The 13,412-nt window shown below is 49.2% G+C and overlaps 1 protein-coding gene across 2 annotated transcripts in view; it reads left to right on the forward strand.

Moving 5' to 3' along the window:
* The window catches only part of DOCK1 (dedicator of cytokinesis 1), a 465,334-nt gene that overhangs the window by 151,776 nt on the left and 300,146 nt on the right, over positions 1-13,412 (forward strand). The window lies entirely within an intron of this gene.

The raw sequence follows: 13,412 nt of genomic DNA on the forward strand, positions 1-13,412 counted from the left end.
AGGTTCTGTGATTCCTGGATCAGGCCCGCGGACAAGGATTCTCACAGTGAGCTCAGGTTCTGTGGTTCCCGGATCGGGCCCGTGGACAAGGATTCTCACAGTGAGCTCAGGTTCTGTGATTCCCGGATCAGGCCGGCGGACAAGGATTCTCACAGTGAGCTCAGGTTCTGTGGTTCCCGGATCGGGCCGGAGGACAAGGATTCTCACAGTGAGCTCAGGTTCTGTGGTTCCCGGATCGGGCCGGAGGACAAGGATTCTCACAGTGAGCTCAGGTTCTGTGGTTCCCGGATCGGGCCGGAGGACAAGGATTCTCACAGTGAGCTCAGGTTCTGTGGTTCCCGGATCAGGCTGGTGGACAAGGATTCTCACAGTGAGCTCAGGTTCTGTGATTCCCAGATTGGGCCGGCGGACAAGGATTCTCACAGTGAGCTCAGGTTCTGTGATTCCCGGATCGGGCCGGAGGACAAGGATTCTCACAGTGAGCTCAGGTTCTGTGGTTCCCGGATCGGGTCAGTGGACAAGGATTCTCACAGTGAGTTCAGGTTCTGTGATTCCCGGATCGGGCCCGTGGACAAGGATTCTCACAGTGAGCTCAGGTTCTGTGATTCCCGGATCGGGCCGGCGGACAAGGATTCTCACAGTGAGCTCAGGTTCTGTGATTCCTGGATCGGGCCCGCGGACAAGGATTCTCACAGTGAGCTCAGGTTCTGTGGTTCCCGGATCGGGCCGGAGGACAAGGATTCTTAAGTGAGCTCAGGTTCTGTGATTCCCGGATCGGGTCAGTGGACAAGGATTCTCACAGTGAGTTCAGGTTCTGTGGTTCCCGGATCGGGCCCGTGGACAAGGATTCTCACAGTGAGTTCAGGTTCTGTGGTTCCCGGATCGGGTCAGTGGACAAGGATTCTCACAGTGAGCTCAGGTTCTGTGATTCCCGGATCGGGTCAGTGGACAAGGATTCTCACAGTGAGTTCAGGTTCTGTGGTTCCCGGATCGGGCCCGTGGACAAGGATTCTCACAGTGAGTTCAGGTTCTGTGGTTCCCGGATCGGGCCGGAGGACAAGGATTCTCACAGTGAGCTCAGGTTCTGTGGTTCCCGGATCGGGCCGGAGGACAAGGATTCTCACAGTGAGCTCAGGTTCTGTGGTTCCCGGATCAGGCTGGTGGACAAGGATTCTCACAGTGAGCTTAGGTTCTGTGATTCCCAGATTGGGCCGGCGGACAAGGATTCTCACAGTGAGCTCAGGTTCTGTGATTCCCGGATCGGGCCGGTGGACAAGGATTCTCACAGTGAGCTCAGGTTCTGTGGTTCCCGGATCGGGTCAGTGGACAAGGATTCTCACAGTGAGTTCAGGTTCTGTGATTCCCGGATCGGGCCCGTGGACAAGGATTCTCACAGTGAGCTCAGGTTCTGTGATTCCCGGATCGGGCCGGCGGACAAGGATTCTCACAGTGAGCTCAGGTTCTGTGATTCCTGGATCGGGCCCGCGGACAAGGATTCTCACAGTGAGCTCAGGTTCTGTGGTTCCCGGATCGGGTCAGTGGACAAGGATTCTCACAGTGAGTTCAGGTTCTGTGGTTCCCGGATCGGGCCCGTGGACAAGGATTCTCACAGTGAGTTCAGGTTCTGTGGTTCCCGGATCGGGTCAGTGGACAAGGATTCTCACAGTGAGCTCAGGTTCTGTGATTCCTGGATCGGGCCCGCGGACAAGGATTCTCACAGTGAGCTCAGGTTCTGTGATTCCCGGATCGGGCCCGTGGACAAGGATTCTCACAGTGAGCTCAGGTTCTGTGATTCCCGGATCCAGCCGGTGGACAAGGATTCTCACAGTGAGCTCAGGTTCTGTGATTCCCGGATCGGGCCCGTGGACAAGGATTCTCACAGTGAGCTCAGGTTCTGTGATTCCCGGATCGGGCCCGTGGACAAGGATTCTCACAGTGAGCTCAGGTTCTGTGATTCCTGGATCAGGCCGGAGGACAAGGATTCTCACAGTGAGCTCAGGTTCTGTGATTCCCGGATCGGGCCGGTGGACAAGGATTCTCACATTGAGCTCAGGTTCTGTGGTTCCCGGATCAGGCTGGTGGACAAGGATTCTTAAGTGAGCTCAGGTTCTGTGATTCCCGGATCGGGCCCGTGGACAAGGATTCTCACAGTGAGCTCAGGTTCTGTGGTTCCCGGATCGGGCCGGAGGACAAGGATTCTCACAGTGAGCTCAGGTTCTGTGATTCCCGGGTCAGGCCCGTGGACAAGGATTCTTGATCCGGGCTGGTTGGAGTGATCTCTCCGGGTGCCTTCAGCTTCTAAAATAACAGGTATTTTCTGTGAAGGCCTAATGATCTCTGGATCAGAGATCTGGTGAAATTACACCGAGGTCTGTCCTTAAGACAGCCTCCAGCCCTGGTTTAAGGAGGGCCGTGGCCAAGGGCCTTCCTAGGATTTCTTGTGATCCTAGAAGCGGGAACTTGTCCTCAGAGGTAGGTAAAGGGGGCTGTCAAAGGAACGAGCTCTGAATTTTGTCTCCTTGAGCTTGAAAGAGGCAACCCATCCAATCAGAAATGCCAGCAAGACTGGTGAATCCATGCAGAAATCCCGATCAGAAAGGCTTTCTCCGACCTTAGGTCTCCATCTGAACTCTATAACGGACAGTGTCTGTGATGGGGGGCTGGGGCAGGAATGAAGGGGGAGGGTACTAATTCTGTGAGGAGACTCGTTAGGGAGCACGAGGAGGAAGCTGCTGAAGTGCAGTGCTGTCCTTGAGGAATCCATCTGACTCTGCGTTAGAAACATCTGTTCTGCTCTTGACTAACTTGTCAGGAACATCTGTCCTCCAGAGGCAGAAGGGACCATGGGAAGCACAATCAGATCCTTAGAACTTAGAGCATCAGAGTGCCCAAAGACAATTTGGAGAGACCTTAGAGCTTTGGAAGGACCTTCGAACTTCAGAGCTGGATGGGTCCTTCTTGATCTAAACTGGCGAAGCCGGGATCTGGCGACGTCAGAGCACGTGGATGTGGATGTGGATTGCGGAGACCTCACCAGCAGCTCCCTATTTCTTTCAGGTTTCTGAAGCACATTTGGCCATGTGATATTGAACGTTGATGCTGGGAGGTACTTTGGAATATTGGATATTGGAGTTACAAGAGCTTAGGGCATAGAATCTCAGAGGTGGAAGGGACCCCAGGGCAGGAGATGGTAGAGGTGGAAGGAAATTTAGAAATTAGACCTTGGGACATAGAAAGGAAAAGGTCGGAGCTCTGAAGACCTTCACATGACCCATCCCTCCTCTGACATCTCATGAATGAGACCCAGAAAGGGAGCAGCGGCTTTTTGAGTGAAACGCCCGTGGTAATTCACGCATTAAGGAAGACGGCTTTTTCGTGTCTTGAGGGCTCCAAAGCCTCCCTGCCTGCGCCGCCTTTCCACCTTCTGATGGCTGTAACTCTCCCGTGGACGGCCACGTTTGGCGCGGGAGCTCCTGCAGCCCCTTAGCACGCTGTCCCTGTGCAATTGGGTGCTCTCTAATAGCTCCAGACAAGACTCGCCAATGGCTACTTAAGTAGGTTACAGCTTCACAAGCGCGAATCGCTGATGTGGAGCGAGGCAGTCACAACGCGAGTTAGAAGAGGAGAAAAGGTCAGAGCGTTATCATTTTTGTATCGTGGCCCCCCCACGCTTACATTGCTGCAGACACATCACTGACAAGGGCGGAAAAGTGCAAGTTGAAATTGCTGGTCAGAAAATAAAATTTTGGAGTAATTGAATTATTATTGCAAAGAAACCCCCTCCTTCCCGCCAAAGCACCAGCGGCTCAGGTTGATGCTTCGCGGGAAATGGTCCTGCGTTAATTTTAGAGAAGAATGGAACAAAATGAATGCATGTAAGATCCCTGCCCGAGCTCCAGCTCTGATGGGACCCCATGGCCTTAGAGGGGATGAATGGATGGGTAATGCAATGTGCACCTCCTGAGCATCCCGCAGTGGAGCGGAAAGCCTAGTTGCTTTGTGAGTGCAACACTCCTCTTCCCTCCCTCTACCTTGATGTCTCTGGATCAGCGAGCTCATGGAATAACACTTCCTTCAGGCTTTCCCTTTAAATCAGAACTAAGTTTTCTTCAAAGATCATGCAACTCAAGCTGTATCTTTGTTTTGTTTTTTAAATTTGATTTTTATTTAGAACTTAAATAATGAATGAAATGAACTTTTTATTGGACAAAACCGTGGCATTGTACATGAGGCTGTAAAGCTACTTGATATAAATATTTTCCTTTTATTCCCCCCCCCCCCCCCACCCAGTGTAAGATAAATTAAGTGGATAAATCTCAAAGCTTCTCTGCTGGTTTGTGATTGCTTCTGGACTTTTTTCCCTCCTTACCATCTCCCCCTAATTCCGGCATTCTACCCTGTTTTTTTTTTTTTCCCCTGAGGCAACTGGAGTTAAGTGACTTGCTCAGGGTCACATAGCTAGGAAGTGTTGAGATCAAATTTGAACTCATATCCTTCTGACTTCAGGTCTGGTGCTCTATGTACTGCACCCCCTAGCTGCCCCTCCTGCCCTGTACTTTATTTATTTTTTTTATAATATTATCCCTTGTATTCATTTTTCCAAATTCCCCCCCCCTCCCTCCATTCCCTCCCCCCGATGGCAGGCAATCCCATACATTTTACATGTGTTACAGTATAACCTAGATACAATACATGTGTGTAAATCCCATTTTCTTGTTGCACATTAAGTATTAGATTCCGAAGGTACAAGTAAACTCTGCCCTGTACTTTAAAATAAGAGCTACTCTTGAAGAATATTTTGCATTAGATCATTACTGGGAGGTGGAAATTCCTTTGATGGCTGCATTTAGGCAAACAGCCCTCATTTGTCTGGATCTGAAAATTCTGAATCTTGAATCTATCCCTTCTTATTCTTTGACCCTCTGACAGCATTGCTTTTTGATTGATAAGTCAAGGATGCGGGTTCTTACATGGTTCTCCCTTCCATATCCAGAAATAATATTTGTAGAGCACTTAGGTCAGTGTCTGGCACATAGTAGGTGCTCTATAAATGCTAGCTATTATCATGTGCATTACCTAAGTTCCTTACCCTCAGTCCCCTCCGTATCCAGAAATAATATTTGTAGAGCACTTAGGTCAGTGTCTGGCACATAGTAGGTGCTCTATAAATGCTAGCTATTATCATGTGCATTACCTAAGTTCCTTACCCTCAGTCCCCTCCGTATCCAGAAATAATATTTGTAGAGCACTTAGGTCAGTGTCTGGCACATAGTAGGTGCTCTATAAATGCTAGCTATTATCATGTGCATTACCTAAGTTCCTTACCCTCAGTCCCCTCCGTATCCAGAAATAATATTTGTAGAGCACTTAGGTCAGTGTCTGGCACATAGTAGGTGCTCTATAAATGCTAGCTATTATCATGTGCATTACCTAAGTTCCTTACCCTCAGTCCCCTCCGTATCCAGAAATAATATTTGTAGAGCACTTAGGTCAGTGTCTGGCACATAGTAGGTGCTCTATAAATGCTAGCTATTATCATGTGCATTACCTAAGTTCCTTACCCTCAGTCCCCTCCGTATCCAGAAATAATATTTGTAGAGCACTTAGGTCAGTGTCTGGCACATAGTAGGTGCTCTATAAATGCTAGCTATTATCATGTGCATTACCTAAGTTCCTTACCCTCAGTCCTCTCAGTATCCAGAAATAATATTTGTAGAGCACTTAGGTCAGTGTCTGGCACATAGTAGGTGCTCTATAAATGCTAGCTATTATCATGTGCATTACCTAAGTTCCTTACCCTCAGTCCTCTCAGTATCCAGAAATAATATTTGTAGAGCACTTAGGTCAGTGTCTGGCACATAGTAGGTGCTCTATAAATGCTAGCTATTATCATGTGCATTACCTAAGTTCCTTACCCTCAGTCCCCTCAGTATCCAGAAATAATATTTGTAGAGCACTTAGGTCAGTGTCTGGCACATAGTAGGTGCTCTATAAATGCTAGCTATTATCATGTGCATTACCTAAGTTCCTTACCCTCAGTCCCCTCCGTATCCAGAAATAATATTTGTAGAGCACTTAGGTCAGTGTCTGGCACATAGTAGGTGCTCTATAAATGCTAGCTATTATCATGTGCATTACCTAAGTTCCTTACCTTCAGTCCTCTCAGTATCCAGAAATAATATTTGTAGAGCACTTAGGTCAGTGTCTGGCACATAGTAGGTGCTCTATAAATGCTAGCTATTATCATGTGCATTACCTAAGTTCCTTACCCTCAGTCCCCTCTGTATCCAGAAATAATGTTTGTAGAGCACTTAGGTCAGTGTCTGGCACATAGTAGGTGCTCTATAAATGCTAGCTATTATCATGTGCATTACCTAAGTTCCTTACCCTCAGTCCCCTCCGTATCCAGAAATAATATTTGTAGAGCACTTAGGTCAGTGTCTGGCACATAGTAGGTGCTCTATAAATGCTAGCTATTATCATGTGCATTACCTAAGTTCCTTACCCTCAGTCCCCTCCGTATCCAGAAATAATATTTGTAGAGCACTTAGGTCAGTGTCTGGCACATAGTAGGTGCTCTATAAATGCTAGCTATTATCATGTGCATTACCTAAGTTCCTTACCCTCAGTCCCCTCCGTATCCAGAAATAATATTTGTAGAGCACTTAGGTCAGTGTCTGGCACATAGTAGGTGCTCTATAAATGCTAGCTATTATCATGTGCATTACCTAAGTTCCTTACCCTCAGTCCTCTCAGTATCCAGAAATAATATTTGTAGAGCACTTAGGTCAGTGTCTGGCACATAGTAGGTGCTCTATAAATGCTAGCTATTATCATGTGCATTACCTAAGTTCCTTACCCTCAGTCCTCTCAGTATCCAGAAATAATATTTGTAGAGCACTTAGGTCAGTGTCTGGCACATAGTAGGTGCTCTATAAATGCTAGCTATTATCATGTGCATTACCTAAGTTCCTTACCCTCAGTCCCCTCAGTATCCAGAAATAATATTTGTAGAGCACTTAGGTCAGTGTCTGGCACATAGTAGGTGCTCTATAAATGCTAGCTATTATCATGTGCATTACCTAAGTTCCTTACCCTCAGTCCCCTCCGTATCCAGAAATAATATTTGTAGAGCACTTAGGTCAGTGTCTGGCACATAGTAGGTGCTCTATAAATGCTAGCTATTATCATGTGCATTACCTAAGTTCCTTACCTTCAGTCCTCTCAGTATCCAGAAATAATATTTGTAGAACACTTAGGTCAGTGTCTGGCACATAGTAGGTGCTCTATAAATGCTAGCTATTATCATGAGCATTACCTAACATTCCTTGCCCTAAGTCCCCTCCATATCCACTGAAAAGGAAGCTGCACTTTGTCACTCTTCTCCAAGGCCAGCTTTGGTCTTGGCAATTTAAAGTATTAGTTCATTCTTTCATCTCTGTTCCTTTTCTCTCTTTCTCTCTTTTCCATTTCTTTGAAAAGCCTTGATCTCTATTAAATAAGGATGAATGCCTTCTTGGGCTCCCCCTCTCCCAGTCGCTGTCACCTGTGTACCTTCAAAAGTAATGTCTGACAAAGCTGAATTGGACCTTCTGGAGGTTTTCTCTCTCCTCTCTCTTGTTCCTTCGTTCCTCCGTCATTTATGGACAACCCACCATCTGGTTATTAGTTTTGGGAGAGTGTAGTGTTCTGGGACAACGTGGCAGATTCATAGGTTTATGGAAATGCGGCGTCATCATGGAGGAGACGGGAAGCAGGTGGCGAGCCCTGGGCCCGCCCAGGACCCCTGGGATGCCAGGCCTGGGAAGGGGCGCTCCGAGCCTCTGTCCAGGAGCTGGGTTTCCATGTTTCCTGTATCTCATCAGCTGCCTTTGTAACTGTATTTTATCTCATGCATTTGCAAAGTTTCCCAAGTGGTTTTGTTCTCCACATCCCAAACAATCCCTCCAGAGCACAGGCATTAGGTTAAGGAGGAATTTCGGCTTGTGAGGGTATCCCCTGAGGGATTCCTTGGGTTGTGTCTGGTAAGGTAACGGACCAGAATGCTCTGGAATGCTGTTGTGATCATTGATGAGATCGTGGGTCTCCTTCCAGTCCAAATCTGCCAGCATTTATTAAGCTCTTAGTGTTTACCAGACTGTTGCTAGGCACTGGGGCAATACAGACAAAACAAGTAAAAATTAGCCCTGCTGCCAGCGCTTACCTTCTCCTGGGCAGATCTTGGTGCTAGTAGCTGACATTACAAAAGCATCGATGGCTGACAGAGCGCTTTCCATATATTCTCGGCTTATTTAGTCTTCACAGAAACCTTCTGACCCCTGCAGTCCTGTAACTATTCCTGGTGTAAAGATGTAAAGACAGAGGTAGGACATTTAGGAAGTGCCGGCTGCGTCCCTGGAAGAGACGTGGAAATGGAGGTGGAGGGAAAGTGCGGCGATGTGGTCTGGGTCCCAAAGCGTCCGGGGTCCACGTGGGTTCTCTCCGGCCTCGTGTCTGGAACTCAGTGCGCTAGTCTACTCTGTCTTGGTTTGAGGAGGCAGAGAGCACTAACATCGGGGGATTAAGAACAGCCTCAGTCCACATTCTTGCCCGGATTTGACTCCCAGCTCAGTTCCAAGAGGCTTCTGGGAAGCCCGATCTGATCCCCTGATCTCTCTTTCCTCCTCAAATCATCTCCTGTTCTGTCTCATCCCTTCCCTCAGAACATAAACCCCTTGGGCCAGGGTTCTGTCCTCTGTGCCCGGCTCCATAGAGGTTGCCATAGTCAGCTGACTTGCACTCACAAAGGAAGAGCAATATATGCAAATGTCTATCGTCCCAGAAGTTATTTCTCACTTTTCCTTTAGGATTTACCTGGGGAGGTAGGTGGGGGTGGGGAGCAGATGAGCCCAAGCTAAATGAAGTTCTCAGTTGGCTGAAAAATAGGATGATTTCTCTATTAAATGATGTATCCACGAGAAGATAAATGGAGAGCATCCCCCATTTAGATGAGCTCTTCCTGTCTGATTCTCATTAAAAGTGTTAATTGTTATCTTGGTGCATTATAATGAGAGCCAGGTTATTAAAGATCCCTTTATGGGTCATTTGTTTCCTTTGCCTTTGCAAACTCCAAATGAAAAAACACATTGCTCCGTGTTCATAAAAGCAAATGTTTTAAATGGATAAAGCTACTCTCGTGGCCACGTTGGGCCGGAGCTCGGCTCTTGTAAGATGGCCAGATGTTTTGCTCGGGCGTTGAGAAGTCAGTAAGGATGCCTGCCGAACATCTCTTTATTAAGATGAATATGTTATCGTCTGCATTGCGCTTTGGACCTGGGCAGCAGCCGGTGAGCAGATGTCGAAATCCTGTTGACTCTAATTGTGTATCCCAGTCATGAAGGCGCCCGGACTGTCCTAGGCCCTTCAGCTGACTTTTATTGAAGCTTTTCTGCATGCCGGGCGCTGTCCTTGGGTGCCAAGGCAAAAGGGAGACTTTTTGTGCCCTCGAGGAACATACTTTTTACTGGTGGAGACAACATAGGCAGAGATAAGTTCCTACCCAATAGATACAGAGTCAAGACCAAAATGATTCCAGGACAGTGGAGCACCCTGACAGGAGAGCTCAGAAGGGTGTACGAAAGGCCACTGATTTAGGCTTTGAAGCAAAGCAGCCATTATTCTTCTCTCAAATAATATCTTAGTTTTCAAAATATGTGCAAAGGTAGTTTTTCAACATTCATCTTTGCAAAACCTTGTGTTCCAAATTTTTTCTCCCTCACCCCTTTCCCCTAGACAGAAAATAATCCATATGCAATTCTTCTAAACATATTTCCACGTTTATCATGCTGCACAAGAAAAATCAGATCAAAAAGGAAAAAATGGGAGAAAAAAAGAGCAAACAAATAACAACAAAAAAGATAAAACTCTGCGTTGTGATCCACACTTGTTCCCCTCGATCTTCTCTCTGGATGTCAGTAGCTCTCTCCATCATAAGACCATGGAAACTGGTCCAAATCATCTCATCTTTGGAAAGAGCCACGTATCAGGCCTTCTTCAAGGTAGCCATGAGCGTTCTGGGCTTGGAGGAAAACCTGTGCACAAACAGGAATGTGCTACGAGTCCCTCTATGACCCACCCCCCTCAGCGCCGTCACCCCACAACCAAGTGGGTGCTCTGTAATTACATCGTGATCCTGGAGTAGCTGGCTAGGTCTTGGGGGACTTTTTGAAGCTGCTGAGGAGGAAAATGTGCTTCCTGATCTCTGAGATGGGTGATGGACTACAGTTAATAAAGGCTGAACTTAGACTTTTATTGTCATGAACTTTTTATGAAATGTCACCCCAATAAATAGCCAAGAAAGTGGCAGATTCTGGGGGTCCGGGCACTTTCACTTATGAGCTATGGAGTCTGGAAGGGTGCAAGGCTGCAGGCTGTGAAGAAGGCTTTACACTTGTGGGGAGAGGATCGGGAGCTACTGGAGTCACTGAGCATGTGCAGCATGGGCGAGCCTGCTAGGCGGATCATAGAGATGAGGCAGGGCCCCCCCCCCAGGCTCTGGAAGCAATCCAAGGGTGAGGTGATGGGGGTCCCGAACAAGATGGCCGATGAGTGAAGGGAAGGAGAGACATACAAGAGCTGCTGTGGTGGTCAAAATGATGAGAACTGGCAGCAGACTGGATATGGGGGGGGGCAAGTGAGGAGACCCCACAATTGTGAGCTGAGGGAAGCGGGAGGATTGTGGGTCCTTCAGAATAAAAGGGAATTGGGGAGAGGGCGGGGCTTTCTCTTTGGGATATGTCTACAGGACGTGTGTCTCCATGTCCAAGAAGCCATTGGTGATAGGACCTGAGGTCAGGAGAGAGTATAGGCTGGAAAAATGGCTCAGAAATCCCTCTGCACAGACGTGAGGCTGACGGAGTCTTCAGCTGCTTAAGAGGGAGAGCGGAACAGATTTCTCCATCAAGGAGTCATCTGCGTAGGGATGAAGGTCGGACCCACGGGAGCCAAGGAGATCTTCAAGTGAGGCCCTGGAGAGGAGAAAATCAAGCTGTCCCGGGATGGAGCTTTGGATGCGGTCAGTGGGAGAGACATGGATGAGAAGCTGGCAAGAGTCTGAGGAGCGGCCAGCAAAATGGGAAGGGACAGGCAGAGGTCACAGGGACAAACGGGAAGGGAACTGGAGAGACCAAGGTCACATGTACCCAGAGAGGAGAGAATATTTAGCAATGGTGGTGGTCATCAGGTGAAGAGAAGCCCACTGAGGAAGGAGGAAGGGCGTCAGCTGTGCTCATGAAGACGTCACTGGCGCATTTGGAAAGAGCAGTTTCAGCTGGAGGATGACCAGTTGACCCGCACTTTTTAAGCTCTTATGTACCAGACTCGGGGCTGTCCACTGGAGAGGAAAAGAAAAAGCCAAAAATAGGAATCAGATAGCAGAAGGTTCAGGAGAGCAGGAAGAAAAGAGGTCAGAGAGCCGTTAAACCCTGATGCTTTTCCCGGGAATTTGGCTGGGAAAAGGCGAGAGAGCTCGAGAAAGGGGACTCTGGAGATCAAAAACAGCTTTGTGGAGACTTGGTGATCGTGGACTGCGAGGAGCAAGAAGTGGGCAGGGCCCGAGAGGGTTGGGGGAAGGAAGGTTGGCGGGGGCGGCGCTCCATGGCACGGCGGGCACGGCGAATCGAGCACGTCCCATCCCATTCACAACCATGCGTGGCGCGTGGGGGGAGCACTTTCCTGGCTCCATTTCTCCAACGGTCCCTCAGTTTCCTGTTTTATCTTTGCCCTCCGCTCCAGGCTAGTGAGGGTGACGTCCTCTGCCTTCTCTCTAGGGGAAACAAGGCATTAAAAGCGTCCAGAAACAGAGCAGAGCCTGGGCTGGCCATAAAGGGGACCCGGCCAGGGGCTCTCCCCAGCCTCGCATGCATTGGGCGGGCGTCCTGTGGCAGACTTGGGGGTGTGAGTGAGAATCTCGCCAGAGGGCCCAGTGTGAGGGGGTCACAATCTGCCTGTGAAGATGAGGTCACTAAACTATTTGAGTAATGGAGACTGGGCCATGGAGTCTCCCCAAACCCCGGCCAGCTGGGCCTGTACTTACACATTCAGAGGTTGCAAAGAGCTAGGACTTGGAGTTGGAGGCCCTGAGTTCGAATCCCAGCTCCTGTTTGCCCTGGCTCTGGGACGGAGTCACCGGCTGCCTCCCTCTAGGAGTGGATGGAGGCTGCTCCCGCTGCCCTTAGGCCCCAAATAGTGAATTCTGCTGCGGCCCCTCAGGCGGGAACAGCCCTGACTTTGGGTCCTGGACGGGCCGCGCAGCCTGCAGGGCCTCTGGGCCACTCTCCAAGGCCGGATGGAGCCGGTCCACAGGGTGGGGGGGGCATTTCCTCCCCTGGGACACCTCTCCTGGGACAAATCACGGGACAGGCCTGGGCCTGATCGAGTGGGTAACTTAGTATTTATGTTTCCTTTTCTTGGGATCATTCTGAGAAAATACAGAGGAAGCAAAATGTCCCGTGAGACCTTGGTGCTCCCTCCTTCCCCCTCGGAGGCCCAGCTCCTTCTTCCATAAAACGAAAGCCTTGGCCTAGACCGGGGGCTTCATGCCGGGTTTGCGCCTCCTCATCTTCCTTTGGAACCCATTTCTTTTATGCATTAAAAGAGTTATTCTGAGATCGTGTCCCCGTGCACGTCTGTGGTCAGCCAGAGGGCCCAGAAACATGGGAAGGAAGCTAGAGGAGGCGACTGCTGAGTGCTCTTGTATCTGGGATGCGGATCTCCTGCAGGGTCCGGGACAGACAGGACGCCCAGGCAGAAAGACGCCGGCCTAGTCAGTGGGGCTGGAAGGATGGCCGGAGGGGCCCAGCTCGGGCACTGGGCAAGGAGCCCAGGCCTCCAGGGCCCAGCCCAGGCGCCTCTTGGGGGGCTTTCCACTTACTCTTTCTTTACAATTGCTTTAGACACATTTACTTTGTGCATCTTTTATATTTATTTCTGCAAGCGTGGCAGTCTCACCTTGGCATTGGTAGCAGGGGTTAGTTAGCCTTGCTTCTGTCACAAAGCTCTGAGAGGAAAACACTCTCTGTCTCTGTCTCTCTCTGTCTCTGTCTCTCTTTGTCTCTGTCTCTCTTTTGTCTCTCCCTGTCTCTGTTTCTTCTTTTCACTCTCTCTCTGCCTTTTTCTGTCTCTCTCCCCATTTATTTATTCATTCATTATTCTGTGACATTTATTTGTTTGCACACTCATTCCCTATTTGATTTTTGCACACTTTGTTACCTTCCACACCACGCCTGGGACGTGGGACCCATGGACCACAGATTTGGGGTCACTTGACCCTCTGCTTGTCAGGGTGCTGATGTCCCAATCATTCTCCCCAATTTTAGGGTTAGAGTTCCCGAGCCTCGGACAAGTGAAAAGCCTTCGCTCGCTCCCCACTCTTC

This window comes from Sminthopsis crassicaudata, chromosome 2 (genome assembly GCF_048593235.1).
Source record: "Sminthopsis crassicaudata isolate SCR6 chromosome 2, ASM4859323v1, whole genome shotgun sequence".
Classification (NCBI taxonomy): Eukaryota; Metazoa; Chordata; class Mammalia; order Dasyuromorphia; family Dasyuridae; genus Sminthopsis; species Sminthopsis crassicaudata.